Genomic DNA, 18,944 nt, shown 5'->3' on the forward strand with positions numbered 1-18,944 from the left:
AAAGACTTTACGTAAATGTACAAATGATAAGCGAAAGATGATTTTAATACAGATGGCGAAGAAGGATCAAATGGAATAAGTGACATTATTTTACCTCCTTATTTTTGTTGCGCCCTGAATCTACTGAACGCTTTGGTAAGATGATGAATTTACGGGAAATGAAGACCCAGACAAGGCCAGTACTTGTGATACAGTTGCTTCCTTAAGTAGTGCAATTTTAAGAAACGCTTAATTTTGATATTTTGATCCGACCACGATACACCGAATGGTAAGTCTCTGTATCTCCAGCTACCAAGGCGAAGGCCCTTTGTCTTTTCCGGATTCAACTTCGCCCCGGTAGCTCTCTCAAAGATAGATAAATCCTGCGAGAGGGCACGAAAGGACCCCAGACTCGAAACAACACACGTGATGTCATCGGCATATTGAACGCATTTCACTTTGGCACCCCCTGGCACAACGAATGGAACAAGTCTGGAGTCCCTTCCAAAAGACGGGAGAGAGACTCGCTAAACAAAACATAAAGTAATGGAGACAGAGGGCACCCCTGGTGCACCCCCTCTCTAAGTTAAAAAACCTCTGAATGAAACCCATTACGATTACAGAACTTAAACTTTCCTGAAACAAAACAGAAATCCATATACGAAAATTTGGGTGCAACTGAAACACCTCCCATACATTCCTAAAACAACCAAGATCCACCATGCCAAAGGCCTTCTGATGATCAAGATACCAATGCACATGATAAATCATGCTCAATAACAAAGTCAGTCAAGTCGCGCATCAACCAAAAGTTATCCTGAAGGCATCTTTCCTGTTAGGCCTCACCCACGTGTACCCCGTACTACACGGTGCATATGCCTTCAGAAATCGGCTAAAAGGTGTGCCGAAGTGAATTTGTCCAGTTCTGTGATCCCAGCGTCAGGACTAGCAGACACGGAAGCCCCGAGTCTGTCAAGACCCAAGACTGGGACATAGTTAAAGTCTCCGACCATGACACATGGTGCACTACCAGGAACAAAGGATCTCAGCGGGTCAAAAAATTCTCGTCTAGCAGAAGACTGATTGGGAGCATACACATTTCAAAGGCATATATTACCCTGTTGATGCTTGAAAAGAATGCAAACCTATCGGCCCTTGTGGCACAACCCGCCTGACGAGATGCCAGTGCCACAAGATGAGTACGAACGAACGAAGCATACAGCCCACCACCCCACTCATAAGCCCATAGAGGAACATCTTCTTCCAAAATGTGTGTTTTTTGTAGGCAAACGCTGTCGACCTCCATTGACTTACAATACTGGAATATGCGACTGCGCTTGAGATGATCCCTCATGCCATTCACGTTCAAAGTGGCAACTGAAAGTGAATCGGCCATGAGAGGGCAATGAGGCAAAACTACGCCTACGACGATTCCGTAAGCTTCAAGCGCGCTGGAAAAATCATCGTCTGAGGGATTCCCCCATCTTTTTGTACCAGCTCGTCCCATTGGCACGTTTCGGCTCGAAGATCATCGAGACTCCGGAGTTGCTGTCAGACAGAGCCTCGATCTCCGGATCTGGTGGTACCGAAGCCAGACTGAGGACGGAACTGGACGAGTTGATGGGGGAAGCAGGTGGAGATACCGTGTTCGCCTCGCGATGTGGTGGATGCGGTGTAGACAAGGGGTTGGGTTCCGCAATGACGGGGAGGGTAAACCAGGTGCGGAGGACGGTGAATTCTCACTTGGTTACCCCTCCTCGCGTGAAGCTTCCTCCGAGGCAGTAGGTGCGTCGGAACTTGACGCCTTTCCTTTACCCCCACTTTTTCTTCATAGAGACATAAGAGGGACAAACGGTAAAGACATGTCAGAGTGAGAGTGAGCACACAACCTTCTTGGGCAAGCGGTGCTATCATACCCAAGAAGAAGGCAGCGCCGTCATTTTTGTCTGGGCAGCTCTTGGCTTCGTTCCTGGTCTCCCCACACCTGAAGCAGTAACGGGGCTGACCGGGATACCGCACGTGAGGTTTATGCCCTGCCATAAACAGGAAGGAGGGAATGTCCCGTTACAGGTCGAGCCGAATCTGTCTGTGCCCGTTTACTAATCTGGGGGCTGTGCGTAGGAGCACATTTTGGCAGCATTTACAGCCCCAAACCGACATAAAACAGTTGCGAGAAGTTCTTGCCGAACCCCTAGTTCTACGTGGATGAGAGTTCCCTAACGGATTCCTCGTATGGAGCTTCTTTCATCTCTTCGACGTTACTCAGCAACGTGACACCCTTCTGCTGGGCTACGTCACTGGTAAAACGTAAGTCATACGTGTAACGACACTGGAGGGCCTGCAAAGCATCAACCTCTCCAGGAACTGCAACACGCTTGCTTTTTAAAATACTAAATACTTGCACCGGTGGAACCGCTTTTCACCGGTCAAAGTCAACTTAACGATACGGCTTTTGAAAGTAAGAACGATATATGTTGTATAAAAAAGAAAGCCAACTAACAACTCGAATATATATTGCACCCTGCCCTGGTTAAAGCTCGGTGAAAAATATATCCGATTACTATGCGATTGCTAAACGATTACATAAAACGTGACCAACAACGTGTAATTTACATTCAGTAAAGGTATAGTCTGCTTGTTACACAGATCCAAGGTATCTTCATACTTAGGCAAAATAGTGATCGTACTCCGCCTTTGGCTGTCGGTGAGCGTTTAGCATTCAGAGAAGATCTGAGAGGTTTGGTATTTCCCATCCTTCATAGCGCCCTCTATTTACGGCTGTAGTTAACGCCCAATTGGTCATTGACATTCGAGGGAACATATCAAGTTATGTTTTTAAATATTTTATCTTGGGCAGTACGGTCGACATTTACCCATGAAAATAATATTGCAATTAGAAACCGTAAAAATTGCAGAGACGTAAATTCGGTCCATTTGTAGAGGCATCAGAGCCATTTGGTCTTACCAAAGTGAATTGATGTAACACAGGGTTAAGACACCTCCAAACATCTATCAAAATATGAGACGATATACAAAAAAGAATACACACATGGAAAGAACCGTTATGGGAACTTGAAAATTGTGAAATGTAAGTATCCGCGACACAGTTAATACCACGACACATGAAGCACTGCCAGGCACTCAGATGACAGAATCTTGAAAAAAAGCCCTTCCTTGCAGGAGATTGATAAGGTGCATAAACGTGACATAAAGGCACCATTTCCCTATGGGTATATTAACAGTACAAACAGCAAGAGACCTTCATGACCAGCCTCAACCCTGATGACACATTCGCTTAGACGTGGAGAAATCAGCACGACCGTACCACAGGATTAAACTGTACCAAAGGAAGGCCACCTACCCATTTTTAGGTCCACAAATCGGCATCTTTTTTCAGTTCTGTGGGTTGTTTTCTGAATTTAAAAGTCGTCAACAGCAATAAACGTTCATATTCAGTCTGACTACTGGCAAACACCATGAACGGAATGAAAGATTCTCACATTTGACTATGACGAATGAATCCAATCGCTTTATGCAGGTTCTATTCACTTTTCAAAGTAGGTTCATCGACCGCATTGAACCAATTCTTTCCGGTAGGTCTCCTAGTAGCTCCGGAGACAGATTTAGCGTACGAAGGCAGGAGCGATAAACCTGACCCCCCCCCCCCAGAGCTTTCCATAAAAAATAGCAGAGTATCTCGTTTGGGTAACTGGCACTGTCGTGTCCAAGATGAATGCAACAACCTCATTTTTTCATTGGCGCAGTTCTTGGCATCATGACCGGTCTCCCCACATCTGAAACAGGTTCGACGCTGACCATACTTGACTTCTTTTCATGATACGAAATAGGCTTAAGCGTAGTGGCCAACAACTGTTTTTGGAAGTGGTGTGAGGGGGGGGGGGTGCTAAGATGTTTTGTCGTCCAGTTGAGTGGTTTAATGGGATGGGTGTCCCCTCACTTTGGAGACATTTGGTTAAACTAGGGCTTGGATGAAAATTGTGATATAATTGCAACTTGTGAAACAAGGTTGAAAATGTTGTCGACTGCATAGAATGTAACTCATATAGATGGTATATGCTTATTACTGTTCTTTGGGATTTCTAAAATATTTTGCCTGCTAAGGGAGAAGAGATTGCTGAAAAACCATGTTTTTCTGAGACGGGGTGGGGGTGTTAAATTACCGAGAAATGAACATGGTTCCGCCCCTATGTAAACTCTGTATAAATCGCAAATTTAGTGGGCAAGTTCACAAAAGTTGGCATATATCCGCTCTGAGGAGTTCTCTAAGGGGACATGTGTCCCTTCCATTTTGTGAATTTTTGTTCCTATAAGGGGCTATCTCAGGTTCACTCATGTGTGTAGTATGAAAGTAAATCTTGCCAATGTATGCAACTTTCCGTGTATGTAATATTTTGCAGTCCCCGTTTCGTCCCCGAAATTTGTGAGGGGGAATCTTGCTACTGCCTCAAATTCTTTGCATAATTTCCGATAGTTATTAACGGTATTAAAGATAACCACCTGTAGTAGAGACCGGGGTCGATGATAATTCGAAAAACATACCGTAAGAGTACATCCTTATATCAAATATACAGGCAAATTGAGACAATTTCTTCCTTTTTTTTCGTTTAATGTATAAAGAAGTCAGCGTTGACATCTAAGCTCTCTACGTGTATATTCTCAGAAAATTGAATTTTTTACTAAAATAATCATGTGTAAACGGTGGAGGTGATATACCTTACGTTATAAATACAGAGGAACGAAGCACTTAATTTTTATTAGCAGCCCACTAGAACAATAAACAATCATTGCGTAATCATCTAGTACATTTTATCATTCGTGTGACATTTTAATCACGTTGGCGTTCAGTTTCCTTTAGTCTAAAGTTTTATTTTTATTTATCACGTTATTTTCCCATTCCTAATGGTGTTCGTCTCTTTTGTGTTAAATATCCACAAGCAAATTAGTTCACTAGTAGTTGGTCTCCCATTTAATGGTATATTCGGTGGTGTATTTTTTGTTTTCTTTATATTAACACGAATATCCGAAATGAATAAACGTTCGATATTTCACAGCAAGTGGACAATTGTCTGTTATTTATTACAGAAACAGCTTACCATGTACAGTACCTAATGTACTCTCCGAATTCAATGTCAGTGTTATATTCACACACAAAAAGTATGGCTAAGTATGAAAATAAATAAACATCACTGGCATAGATGTTGTTTTTTTTAATTGCAAGTTTCACTCTTCTTCTGCTTCTTATCTTTTGTTTTGTTTTTCTTTATTTACTAAACTATTCTAGTTCATTTCACTTTTGTAGCTTGAACTTTTTTTCTGTTTTGTATATCCCCGATTTCTTTCGGTATCAAGAGAAGTGACTGTCTTTATATCAAACATTTTGTGATTGCCTTAAAATGCTGCCGTGAGAAGTATTTCAACAGAAAAAGAATCTAACTGCAAAATCAACATGGCGAGCCATTGTAACTATAAGAAAGAGTATGTGTCATAATCTGTAACACATACACGTTATGTAATTATACTATCGTTTCAAAATGTGATGATGACGTATTGAAAATATTACGATTCTGTGATATACACATCCGGTGCAGTATGTACTTTCGCTGTTTAACACTCACTGTTTCGATCGTCTACTACAGAGCACATCATCGCCAATATGGTATAGGAACAAAGGAACATAATCGTAAACATGTTCTGTCACAGGATTTCACTGTAATTATGATTATTACCTAATAGCAGTTTAGTAGTTTTTATATTTACTCGGTTTGTTGTATCAACCCCTAGCCCACAATCAATATCTCTTCCAACGCTCCTACCTCTCACTTCCCATTCCAACCATTCGCCATCACTCCCCACCCCTCACCACCCCTGATGTTTTTGCTAATAAATACTTTGTGTGAGGTTAACAAGGGGCGGAGATGAGGTGCGGGAAGAGGACGTGAGCTCACTGCTATTCTTCCGCTGCTGAATGTAATAATCTCGTCTCCCATTAAACAATTTTCCACCGATTGACATGGTCTCCGAACCCCATTTGTAGATTCAGGGCACCAATGGCACCCACTCGGTCACCAATTTACTACTCATTCGAATGTTCTGGTACCCATTACGACGATTTAAATACTGTCTATATATACCAGCGTAGATACACGAAATCTCTCAATGAATACAAGATGTCGGCGAATTGTGACTTATCGAAACTCTCTATATATATGTTTCTGTTTATGTCAGCAAAAGGTGGCTTTCTGTCTTTCGGATTGGTTTGGGAAGAATATGAAAGTTGTGAGTTTGACCGAAATTCATAAATCTCATAATTGTCAATTTCGACGAAAAATCAAATATTGCTATACAAATTTAAGGTATACATGAAGATGATATAATGTAGTCAGTTGGCCCTTGCAGCATATACGTACTCCTATGTTTACCGTAGCAACGGTTGACATGGAAATACATGGAGTGGACAATTTACGGGTACCCGCGGCTCAATCATGGCCATTGAAGAAATGATGGTCGGTGTTCCAATTGCCGGGTGAAGTGGCAAAACGTGTCCGTTGATGCTTCTGAGAAAGTATCAGTGTTAGGTAACTTTGGTGTCTTACAACGTTGTCAAATTTCAGCCAAAACCTGACAGCGTAGATAGGTACTATAACACGTTGTTACGAAGTTTTCTTTTTAATTTGATCTGTACACATATTTTCTAACAAGAGGGCAATATTTTGGGGGTTCTTTCTTCTTTTCTCTCAGGTGTGAAGTGCCCAATTAACTCGTTGAGGGTGTTCATTCGTTTTTCACTTGTCTAAGCAGGTGCACAGGTTTTTATTTGCAGAGAGATTAACTGCATTAAAACATTAACAGAAAATTAATCTGGATAATTTAAAATGCGTAAAGACGTTCTTAATTTCAATGGCATTCCTCCTGTGCTATGCTTTGCTGTACAGGTGGATGTAACCGTTGCCTTTCGAGATTCAGATACCGGCTTCCTTAACTTAGCGAGGCATACGATTTTACACAAACATTTATCTGGGGCTGCTTTTTTATGGGGGGGGGGGGGGTCGCTGGTGTGATGGGGATGGGTGTTTTGTTTCGCTGCGAGCTGGTCGTCCTTTGAGTGGTTTTGTGAATGTTAGAGTGGGTGGTTGGGGGTTTGTCACTGCTGGTCGGTGGGCATGTTTGCTTTTTTGGCTCGCTTGACTTGATTTGTATTTGTCAGAGTGGGATGGTTAGATAGTGCCGTTTGGCCGTGACGTTTTGGTTCCCGCAGGGCGGGTCACGTAAAAAGCACAAAATGAGAAGAATACTAAAATGATCTGCGGTATGACATTACAAGTTAAACGTCAGTAGATATTGCGAAGAACGTACAACAAAACAGGTACAACAGTACATCGAATCCCGTGTTTACCAAGTGATTAGATGCGTTATTAAATATTGAAGACCAATCATATTCAGATACTGCTTTCAAAACAGTTATTTGCAAATTTTATTCAGCGATACTACATTGACGTATGTCCATCACCATTTTATCATTTCACTTAATCTATCATCATGCATACTAACTGGTTTAACATACTAAATGGTTTAAGAGCGGTATAACATCAAGGTAAACTACATGCATATTTTGTTTATTCCCCACTAACAGCTGTCGGATTGACTTTTCCAAATCATGAGTCGTCGGTCGATATGATTATTCTCCAACCAATTACGCTTAACCTGTGTAAATAAAAAAAAGATGGATATTCAAATTTGCTTGCAGCACTTTCTGTGAATAGAGAAATATGGACACGGAAGGATGTAGTTTGAATATATACAAACTGCCAGTAATGGGGTTACTGTGAAAACTACGTGAGAACAATAGAGAGACAACTCAAGCATTCGATAAGTCGAACATATTTCCTTTTGTACTTTTCCACTTTATTCTGATTAAGTGAAAGAGTTACAACCACTTGACAGGAATCCCTGTTTATCATTGGAAAAGTAAAAATTTGACTCTTCTTTCAAGGAGATTATATTGAAGTGTAATATAATTATTGCGGAACATATATAAATACATATATATATATATATATATATGTGTGTGTGTGTGCGTGCGTATGCGAATGTGTGTGTGTTACATACCATAGTTACATCGTGTTTGTACATCGGAACAGCACCACGGCTCCTGATGGTTAAGACAATCATAGCTACAGCTACAAAAACCGTTTGCACCACAAGGGATGTGGATCCCACATTGACCTGAGATAAAACAAAGTTGACTCGAAAAGTAAACAAAAACGTATATGTGACTTCCTTTTGCATGAAAGGGTGACAGGGACTAGTATGAATCAGCGCAAAATAGAACTCATGGTTTCTTTACATCTCTCTAGAGAAGTGGCAGTTTTTCTTTATTTCGTTGCAGATTTGTCTTTCTCAGGATTCTTTAGGACTGCTTTCTTCAAAGCATTCCTCTTTTGTTTCTGCAACATTTCTGTCACTAGAATTACTGGTACATCCTTTTTCTTCTTGTACACTCACAAACCCATTAATTGGTAAACCTATGAAAGGCGCCAACATTTCGTTTAACCAAATGAACAATATTTGCGAGTAGTAGTTACGTCCCAGTCGAATTTATTCATATTTGTTGATATATCGTCCTTATTAATAAAGCTCACAAGTCAAAGGAATACAACTTTTCCATAATGTTTGTAAACCATGCGTATTGTAATAAGATTGTAACTTCAAGCAAATTAATATTTCACTGAGTAATTCCAACGGATCATTGATTAAAGAAACAACTGTTAAGCATGCATTTACCTTCCGCAGTTGAGAGCAACATTGCTACGGCCACGAGGATGGCTAGAACAACCTGCTAAGAAATGTAATAACAACAACTTACATGATGAAGATTAAACGTGGAGCTTTAGAATTAGATACATATAAAGACGATGTTATACATTTTATGCAAAGTCAATATTTTGCATCCATGGCGTAACATTTTATCGTAACATGTAGTATACCTGTCTTAAATCTGACTTGTATGTTCTGTACAATATCATTCTTATATTTTAAATCGTAAGCACGATATTACTTATTCCATATTATCTGATAAGCCGATCAATTACTACATTTTACTTGATTGCTCTTTTCTTTACAAAATTCATTTGAGTAAAAAGCATTAACAAGTACATAGATAACGTTCAATTAGTGAGGGAAAAAACAATGTCTATATATGTTCAATCAGTCGATTTTTTGTAATGACGTTATTGCCGTATAAAGGTTAAATTTAATGTTGTGATGTCCTGGACCATGCTTTCAGCACATGTCTAACTTCTATGCAACGTTAATGCCGTGAGAAATGACCTTTTCAAAAGTAGATAATCATCAATAAAAGTAGATGGAATCTAGCAGAAACATTGTCACATCGGTTCATCAAATGCAAACAAACAACACTGAATAGGATAACATATATATACATTTAAATTACATGTTTCTATTGCTTTACAGATTAGCAAAGAGTGAATGTTGTTAAATGCCATCCACTGGTTCTCTGCATACCAATAATTCTAGGGCGAGAGAGACAGTGTTGAATATGCAGAACGATCTGAATTTATTTGACGTGTGGCGGGTTTTTCATCCAAATGAAAAGAGGTATACCTGGCGGCAAAAACATCCAATTAAACAGAGCCGCATATATTTTTTCCTTGATTTCATCCGGATTACTTAATACTGTGTCAAAGTCATTAATAATAGCAGGCTATAGGACTGATAATTCATTAATCAGCACAGTGTTTAATTTAAATAAATAAGGTCACAAAATGGAGAGGATTGTGGAAATTTAATAACTCTTTACTGAAAGAAGACTGCTGCTATTTTACGATTGTTAATGACACAATCGCCATTATTGACGAATATGCATGGTTTCCTTATGTTCGAGAAAATATTAAATATCAATATTGGTGATTTAAATCGTAAGCCCCAGTCTATTCGTGAGACTCAAAGGATGTATGGTAAGGGCCCGTGTGGAATGGCCTGAAGAAGCAGAGAAACCAACGTTTTTTCTCCATTTAGAAAAAAGGAACAATGTTGTTAAACACATTTGGCACTTAAAAAAATGTTAATAATCAGGATATTTATGATCACGATCAAATACAGAGAGAAATTTTTAATTGTATCAACTTTTATATAGTTCCCAGGATGCTCATATATAAGTAATGGAGATGTACAAGGGAAGTTTGGTCAAAGCATTATCAAATTAGCAGTAAATGAGTCTATTAGCCTTGAAGGTATTTTGACTTATGAAAATGTTACTTGTGGTTTGAGAAATTTGAAGAGCAGCAAATCTCCTGACTCTGATGGTTTTACTATTGAGTTTTTAAAGTTTTTCTGGAATGAACTTGGTCATTTTTTGTTACGGTCATTAAATTTCGGCTATGAAAATTCGTTATTGGTTACACAAAGGCAAGATGTTATCATCCTAATTCCAAAGGGTGATAAACCTCGTTTCTGTTTGAAGAATTGGAGACCAATTTCACTGCTTATTGTGTCTTATAAAATTGCATCTTCCTGCATTGCAAATCGTATGAAGGCAGTTCTTCCTAATATTATTTCTTCGAATCAAAGGGGATTCCTCAAAGGTCGGTATATTGGTGATAGCATTCGTACAGTGTATGACATTAATAATAGTCTCGAAGAAGACCAAACACCAGGGATTTTATTTGGGATTGATATTGAAAAGACTTTTGATAGTATTTCGATTAGGTTTATTAGAAATGCACTCCGCCTTTTTAAGTTCGGTCCTTCCATTATCCAGTGGTTTGGTACTTTTTATAGTGATGTGTTTTCCTCTGTTCTTGTAAGTGGCTTTTTATATGAAAAAAGTATATATATTGATCGTGGTTGCAGACAAGGATACACTTTGTCTCCATATCTTTTTCTTTCAAGTGTAAAATTATTGAGAATTCTTATTAATTATGGTAATTCTATTTCGGTATTGATATTGGAGGAGGCTGTTCTAAAATAGTACAGCATGCTGACGATACAACCTTTTTCATGCACGGGGATGAAATATCTTTTAATATTATAGTGATACAGCTTGATTATTTTGGTTCATTGCCTTGGCTAAATTTGAACCCTAGTAAATATTTTCTTGTAGGGTTGGGGAGTTTCAAAGGGTCTTCGTTTCCATTTAATAGAAAATAATAATATTTGTTGGAACAAGGGTGATGATTTTACACTATTGGGGATTGTGTTTAAAAAAGTAATTAATATTTTAAAGATGTGGGAGAAATGTAACCTTTCAGTGCTGGGTCGCATTACCATTGTTAAATCTTTATTATTGCGTTGTTTTAGTTACTATATTATGACGCTTCCATTACCCAGTCCGGAAAATATTGAAAGAGTACACTCCATGTTTTTTTTTTACGTTTTGTGTGGAAAAATAAACCAGACCGTATTAGTCGAAGACAATTAATACAAGGATACCCTGATGGGGGATTGAAAATGGTAGATTTTTGTAAACAATGTACTGCACTTAAGATCTCTACGTTTTGTCGTTTGTTGAAGGGGATGCTTCTGTATTTTACATAGGTACACTATAAGTATTGACTCTTTCTTTCATAATTGGGACTTTTATGTGAAGTTAGTGAGTTTAAATATCTGTAATCCTTTTTGAAAAAAAAACCTTTTTGAAACTACACATAATTTACTTCATGATGTTTTCTCTACTATTTACGATGATACTACTATATTAACATTACCAATTTGGAATAACAGTTTATTTAAAGTTGGAAATAGCCCAGTATATTACAAACGTTGGTATGATAAGGGTATACGCTTTATTGACGATTTGATTAGTATTGGTACTTTTTTTACTTTTGATAATTTTACTGAGAAGTTTAATATATCAACCACTTTTTTGGAGAATAATGGTATTATTAGCTCTATTAAGGAACAATGGAAGGATTTATCAAATGATACAATTTTAAGGGTTACTTTTCCTAATAATAGTTATATTAATACTCTGCATACAAGCGGTTCTTTTTGTTCTAAAGCACTTTACAATAGATTGCTGGAGTTTTCAACATAGTTTCGATATAGACTGTTGCATAGGATTATTCCAACTAACAAGTATTTGCATTTAATAAAAGTTACTACTTCTGATAATTGTGATTTTTTTTCATGAATATTGAAACCATTGAACATATTTTTTTATGATTGTGCTAAAATCGGCTAAGATTTGGAAAAATTTACAAATAATACTTAATAATGCCAGTGTGAATACGATAATGAAAGATATATCCAAAGTGTTATTTGGTGCAAAGTTTGCTCGTAAATTAAATTAATCAAACGTTACATTTTGAATTGCAAATTACAAAAGATAATCCCAAGGCAAAATAAATTACTTCTGTATTTAAAAGAATATTTTAATAAGAAATATGAAAGGTGCAGAGTGGGAAAAATACTGGCTTCCTTGGCATAATTTTCTTCAATTACACCTTGTATTATAAATATTTTGTCGTGCCTATTCTAATTTAATTTATCGTCTCTCATTCATAACGTATTTTACGATGACACATATGTTTACTTTTTGTGCATTATGCAAGAGAACAAAAAAGATTAAAAAAATAATGAAAAATAAGAACTTTAACTATGAGCCTGTACGGAGGAGCCGACGAGACCACCACTGTAGCATTGAAGAAGTTTTCGAAAGATTTAGCATATTTTAGAACTGAACATCTTGACAACAGGAATAGTTACAGAGATATCTCTAGTAGTGAAATTGGTTACTCCAGTTATAACATACCGATTATGCTAATTCTTAACCTCCTCGGACAAAATACTCAGGCCTAACGAACATTTTTCATGGAAACAGCATGTCAATGGTTCACCTAAATCATTTCTAAGTTAATTTATAGAGTGCACTTCAACTACACACCTACAACTCATGCGAACCGTTCATTTACTGTAAATATCAATTTATCACTTATAACACCAAAAAAAAAGGAAAATCCTTACTTACCGTGAGAGTTTTGTGTTCCATTTCTTCCGAGATGTTTGGTAACTCGACTTCAGATTCGAATGTTTCTGTGAGCCTTTGGTGATTCGATCGCCCCTTTTAATAACCTCACTGACAGTACACGCTATATTTATAGCTTTCAAATTGATTGGAATTTTGACGAGGCAAAGGTACGGCGGCGCATGCGTGATAACTCGGCCAATCACGTCAGGGTATTTGGTGATTCGATCGCCCCATTTTATAACCTCACTGGTAGTACACGCTACATTAATGGCTTTCAAACTGATTGGAATTTTGACGAGGCAAAGGTACGGCGGCGCATGCGTGAACATTCGGCCAATCACGTCAGGGTATTTCTTCATAGGGAACATTCATCGTATCACGAAGTTACTTTATTAATCTGAAAGAACTCCTGCCAATCATGGCACAGAGATAATTTGAAATTTGGTAACATTTTGTGAATACAATTGAAAACCACCGTTATTGGTCAGAGTTATACATTTTACATGTAGATAAATATTTTGAAGAAATTATGAAACACAAAGGGTCATCAATGAAATCAACTGGCACGTGCTATCAAACAAAAGTAATAACATATCAGGTCTTTTGTTTAACTAAAGGGTTCTGCTACCTACCTTGTTGCGAAGAGAAACCTTGTCTAACAGGCGATCATAGCAGTTACTGGTTGCGAGAAATATGGTGATAGTATGGAAACGTTGACATGCCGTAAAATATTAAGATCTTTCTATAAATATGTTGCTCACGTCCAACAAACTGATGGATTAATCATGCAGTTAAGTTGGAGCAAATTGCGACAACTTAATGATAATTTCACATTAAATAACTGATTAATTCCTCATTAATCTGCAGAATGATTTTTTTAACAATTTTCATTACAGAACAATTCAAGAACTACTAACATAAGTAATTAAGTAAACAATTCTTAATTTTCAACGGCACCTTGACGTTTCCGTATAACAGAGCTATGATAGCCAACGTATGTGCTTTTTACGTGACCCGCACTGCGGGATCCAAAACGTCACGGCCAAACGGCACTACCCAACCATCCCATTCTGACAACCAAACCTAAAGTCAAGCGAGTCAAAAATGTAAATACGCCTACCGACCTGCAGAGACAAACCCCTAACCAACCCACTCAAACATTCAAAAAACACAAAAGGACGACCAGCACGCAGCAAAACGAAACACCCCTCCCCAGTACACCAGCGTCCAAAAAAGGCAGCCCCAGATAAACGGCGAAAATCGCCTTCAACCTGAAGGCGAATGTCACACTTCAACGCCTTCAGGACTGCCTGCCAACTAGCAAATTTTCCCATAAAAACTATATCGCATCAATTCCTCCAAATAGCCAACGTATGTATATCATCACTTTGTATAGGTGACATGACGAAAAATATATTCGATGCCTATGCGCACGTAGCCAGAACTTCCTTGCGTCTAGTTAAAAAGCCGGGTTAAGACGAATCACTTGGCTGACAATTGAAGATATGTTTACGTCGAAGAGTTTGATTTAACAGTATTGATATCATTGTTTCATCTAAAGACCATCATCTTCTTAGAGGTACAGGGCAGAGCTGCGTCTAGTTAAAAAGCCGGGTTAAGACGAATCACTTGGCTGACAATTGAAGATATGTTTACGTCGAAGAGTTTGATTTAACAGTATTGATATCATTGTTTCATCTAAAGACCATCATCTTCTTAGAAGTACAGTGCAGAGCTGGAACGTGTTCGGAAGTTAGCTGAACGCTGTATTGGTTCAAGTCTTCCGTCACTCTCAACTATATACGAAGAGAGTCTGTTAAAGAAACCAAAAAATATAAAAGAAGATCACACACACCCTGTTCATAGTCATATCATTTTCAACAGATCCGGGATACGATTACAGGTGCCCAATACAAAAACGTCCAGGTTCCGTAATTCTTTCTTACCTGAGGCAACACACTTATTTAACTCACGTGTAAAGCGATCTGGCCACAGTGTGTGATCTATCACTTGCAGCCCTCTGTGCTGCCCCTGTTACTGTTCTGATTCCGCTTATTTAGTTTTATTCTCGTAGCTGTTCACTTATAGTTTACTTATTGTATGTTTATGTTTGTATTCACTATTGTTTTATGTTTACTGTCGACTGGAAATAATTTCCGTTTTCTGTTTTTCTGAAATGGACAATAAATAAATTTTCAATCTTTCTAACTATAATAATTAAAACATGAAGGTGAAACATTCTGAATTCAGGTATTTGTACTCATAAATCCGGACAATAGTATTACTATAAAGGTCAGAAATACCCATCCCACCCCCCCCCCCTCCCCCACCTAAAGAGCTAAAACAAATATTAGAAGTGGTTAGTTATTATTAGTTATTATTATTAGTTATTATCCCTTGGCTCCGCGCATATCATAGTAAAGCAAAATGTATTGTTGATCTATTTATACATACGTTACTTGTGTGGTACTAATGCTCTGATTTCTCGATTTGTATCACAAACGTTAATGGCCACTGATAGTGCTACAATCACGTAAGCTTTATTCGTGTAAATGAACCAGGGCCTCACTCAACATGTTTGCACCATGGGGCTAAGATGTAATGTCGCCATGTGAAGGGCTTAATGGCGAGGGTGGTCCATCTCCCATTTATAGTAGTTACTGTGTTCTCTATGTGTATCGGGTGAAACGGCTGTCAATAAATATGTCAGTGTGATAACGATTGATATTATAAACTGAAAGAAAAGGCTGTTCATTTTGACAAAAGTGTTTAACTTGAATGACGACTTTAATAAAAAAAATAAAAAAACATTTTTTGAAGGATAAAGACAAAATAATATTACAGTACGATAAACTATGGTAGACTAAGAGTGTTGTAAAGCAAAATAAGAATATTCCTAGTGAGCCGGTAGCGAAGGCTTATTAGCGAAGGCTGATTAAATGAGCAAAAATAAATAGTACATGGAGCCGCCTTAGAAGCAGTAAAATAATTCAAAAGTTTTCGGAAAAAGACAATAATTTCGGCCGGTATTGGAAGAGCATTACCATCATAAATGACACGTTCGCTAGCAAGGTCACCTTTAGTATTGAAGCAAAACAGGAATATTAAGAGAATATATTGTAAGCTGAGGAGAATTACCTTCAAACTATCCATATGTGCACAGGCATGGATAATTTTACTACCAGTATTTTAACTGGAACGATGCACGTGTCACTACACCATTACTCTAAATAATGCTGATACCTATGGGAAGACTGCCAGTATGTTCGTCACCATAGCAAACTCGTGCGGAAATCACAGAGTTCAGTTACCTTCCACAATAGCCACAGTTGTTCTCACTCAAAGATAGGCGAGGGCTATTGTTGCAGTTATTGAATAGAAATTTGAGAAATTCTGTGAAAAATTTAAGAATTATATTTTGTTTATATATTGATAGTGTACTGTAAGTTATTACGGACTATGACATGCATTGTCTTGAGATCCATGCACACCGCACGGTTACCACAGGAAGCAGGATTATGATACAAAAAAAAAAGCTTATCAATTCATCCAATACATATAATTTTGTGCTGATATCAAACATAGCTATGATGAACTTAACAGTTTAACCAAAATCTATTTGAATCTCTCGTCGGCAAAACCACATCACAATGTGGATAATAGAAGCAAAGTACTTCACAATCTCTGCTTTTCAAACTTCTTTCACTTAATCTCCGGATCACAAAATGTAAATGATACATTTGGCAGAAAAATGTTTCCACTGATAAAATGACACGTCAATATTCAAGTTTAATAAATTACTTCTCCATATATATTAAGATACCCTAATTCAGTCACATTAATACATGATTCATTCATTCCTCCGCCATACCAATAAAAATAGGTTGTAATAACGCAGACATAATTTTCATGGGATGAGAGCAGTAGCTTTTCTAGTTCATGACGTAATAATCACTATTTATTAAGTGCGTAACTTGACTATTGATCTACGGATGCGTCGTTGTATATTTGTCTCCTTAAAATCCATTATGCATGATATCATTGAGTATATGTTATATAAAATGGAAATAAAGTCAAAAGGCAGTAGAATTCGCAAGTTTCAAAGCGAGTACACTACAAAATACCGAAAATATGGCGACCAAACCTCTTTCGGTAAATCTTCTATAGGTGATAAATATAGTTAATATCAATTTATATTCATTGAACGCTTGTTATTGACAGGCCTTACCCTTCGTTCCAAACGACTAGATAAAAATGAAGTTACTGCCGAAACGAGACTACATATTAGTAAGTATAAGGCAACTTATGAGGTCCTTGTTCTTTTGCCAGGTTGCTTGTACATACATATATCATTAATCGAACTGTACTGCTTTGTTTTTTGTTATTCTTGAATGCCAATTTTTACTCTAATGTACGATGTAATATCCTAACATAAATAATACACTAAAAGATGATTTTCATCTTTGACATAAGAAACATAGAACACCCTGGCTAAATATAGCATGTCGTTGTTAAATATCACCATGCGTGAAGTTATTTCTTTGTATATATCTTGGTTTACATGTGGAGTATTTACAAGTACTCATATCGTATTGTTATCATAAAGCAATTTAGAACTTCGGAGACATTTGGTCTGTTTTCATGTAAAGTTTACCCTTTCATCGGACATTACTCGTTGTTGTTTCTAAACAGGTAATTCTAGCCATCGTCATGGTTACAACAACGCTGCTGTCAACTGTGGAAGGTAAGTGTGTTGCCACTTTTATCTTTATTCGATACCTTAAGCATCATTACGTATTCAATTTCTGTAACTAAATACAATAGCATGTGCTTTTTACGTGACCCGCACTGCGGGATCCAAAACGTCACGGGCCAGCGCCACTACCCAACCATCCCATTCTGACAAACAAAATTTAAGTCAAGCGAGCCCAAAAAGTAAATACGCTCACCGACCTGCAGAGACAAACCCCAAACCACCCACTGAAACTTTCAAAAAACCACAAAAGGACGACCAGCACGCAGCGAAACGAAACACCCCTCCCCAGCACACCAGCGTCCAAAAAAGGCAGCCCATGGCATGCATGTAACTCTCGTTATGCAATCACTCTGTTTGCCTTTGTATTTTATGGAAGCTCGAAATGTCTCTCTTTGTATCTTTGGTATCTCTTTTATATGTGCCGTTAAAATGCTAAGAATGGAAGGCAGAGCGGAACATGCGGTGGATAGAAACACACACTGTACGGATTGCAATCAACTTATTTTTCGTGTTTCCTTCTCGTATATCCCCGTACGCGTAGAAAAACGACAAAAAGGTAAAAGTAAATAGGAGCAAATTCCGACCGTCGCGTTTGAAGATATCCTTCCTACCAGTAAATAATTTTCATCATTGTGATTTGTTTTTCTTCAAAATATCAACAGTCATGTATGTATGTGTGTATGCATGTGTGTATGTATGTATGTATTTTAGATCCTCCTGCAAGCAGGAACTCTCGAAGAATCCTCGATCATTGGCTTATCAAAGCCGCAAGCTGACCGAAGTCAGTCTCATACATTCAATTTTTTAAGTCCATGATTATGAATTGTCAATCGTTAACAACTCTGTAACTGGTCGACATACATTAATCTGGGAGTGACTCGAACCGGGGACCTTATTATTGGAAGGCACCAGCAATACACTCTGAGCTTACACTCATTAAGGTGTGTCCTTCATGGGTGGGTATATGTCCTTCACGTGGAGGTATGTGAAGGTATGTCCTTCACGTGTAAAGTAAAAAATAGAATCAAATCTAAATATATAGGAACTATTCCAGCAGGGTGCCATTTTGCGACAGGCAGAAAACATTTCATATTTGCATACCATTTAATTATATAAAAAATATATGATGACAAGGAAAGAGCAAAAACAGAATGATGTTATGATGCATTTAAACAAGAAGTAGACGTTTGCAGTCATTTTATG

At 37.8% G+C, this 18,944-nt stretch overlaps 1 long non-coding RNA gene across 2 annotated transcripts; it reads right to left on the reverse strand.

The window, feature by feature from the left end:
• Positions 1–7,435: 7,435 nt before the first annotated feature.
• On the reverse strand, positions 7,436–13,091 carry LOC139969501 (uncharacterized). 2 transcript variants are annotated; one of them, XR_011793734.1, is made up of 4 exons: positions 12,986–13,091; positions 8,782–8,833; positions 8,107–8,223; positions 7,436–7,701 (listed from the first exon to the last, which is right to left on the reverse strand). It is a non-coding gene; the product is annotated as an uncharacterized lncRNA (long non-coding RNA). The 2 variants fall into 2 exon arrangements; XR_011793735.1 differs by having other exon boundaries at positions 8,782–8,836; positions 12,986–13,084.
• Positions 13,092–18,944: the final 5,853 nt, after the last annotated feature.

This window comes from Apostichopus japonicus, chromosome 7, assembly GCF_037975245.1.
Source record: "Apostichopus japonicus isolate 1M-3 chromosome 7, ASM3797524v1, whole genome shotgun sequence".
NCBI lineage: Eukaryota > Metazoa > Echinodermata > Holothuroidea > Aspidochirotida > Stichopodidae > Apostichopus > Apostichopus japonicus.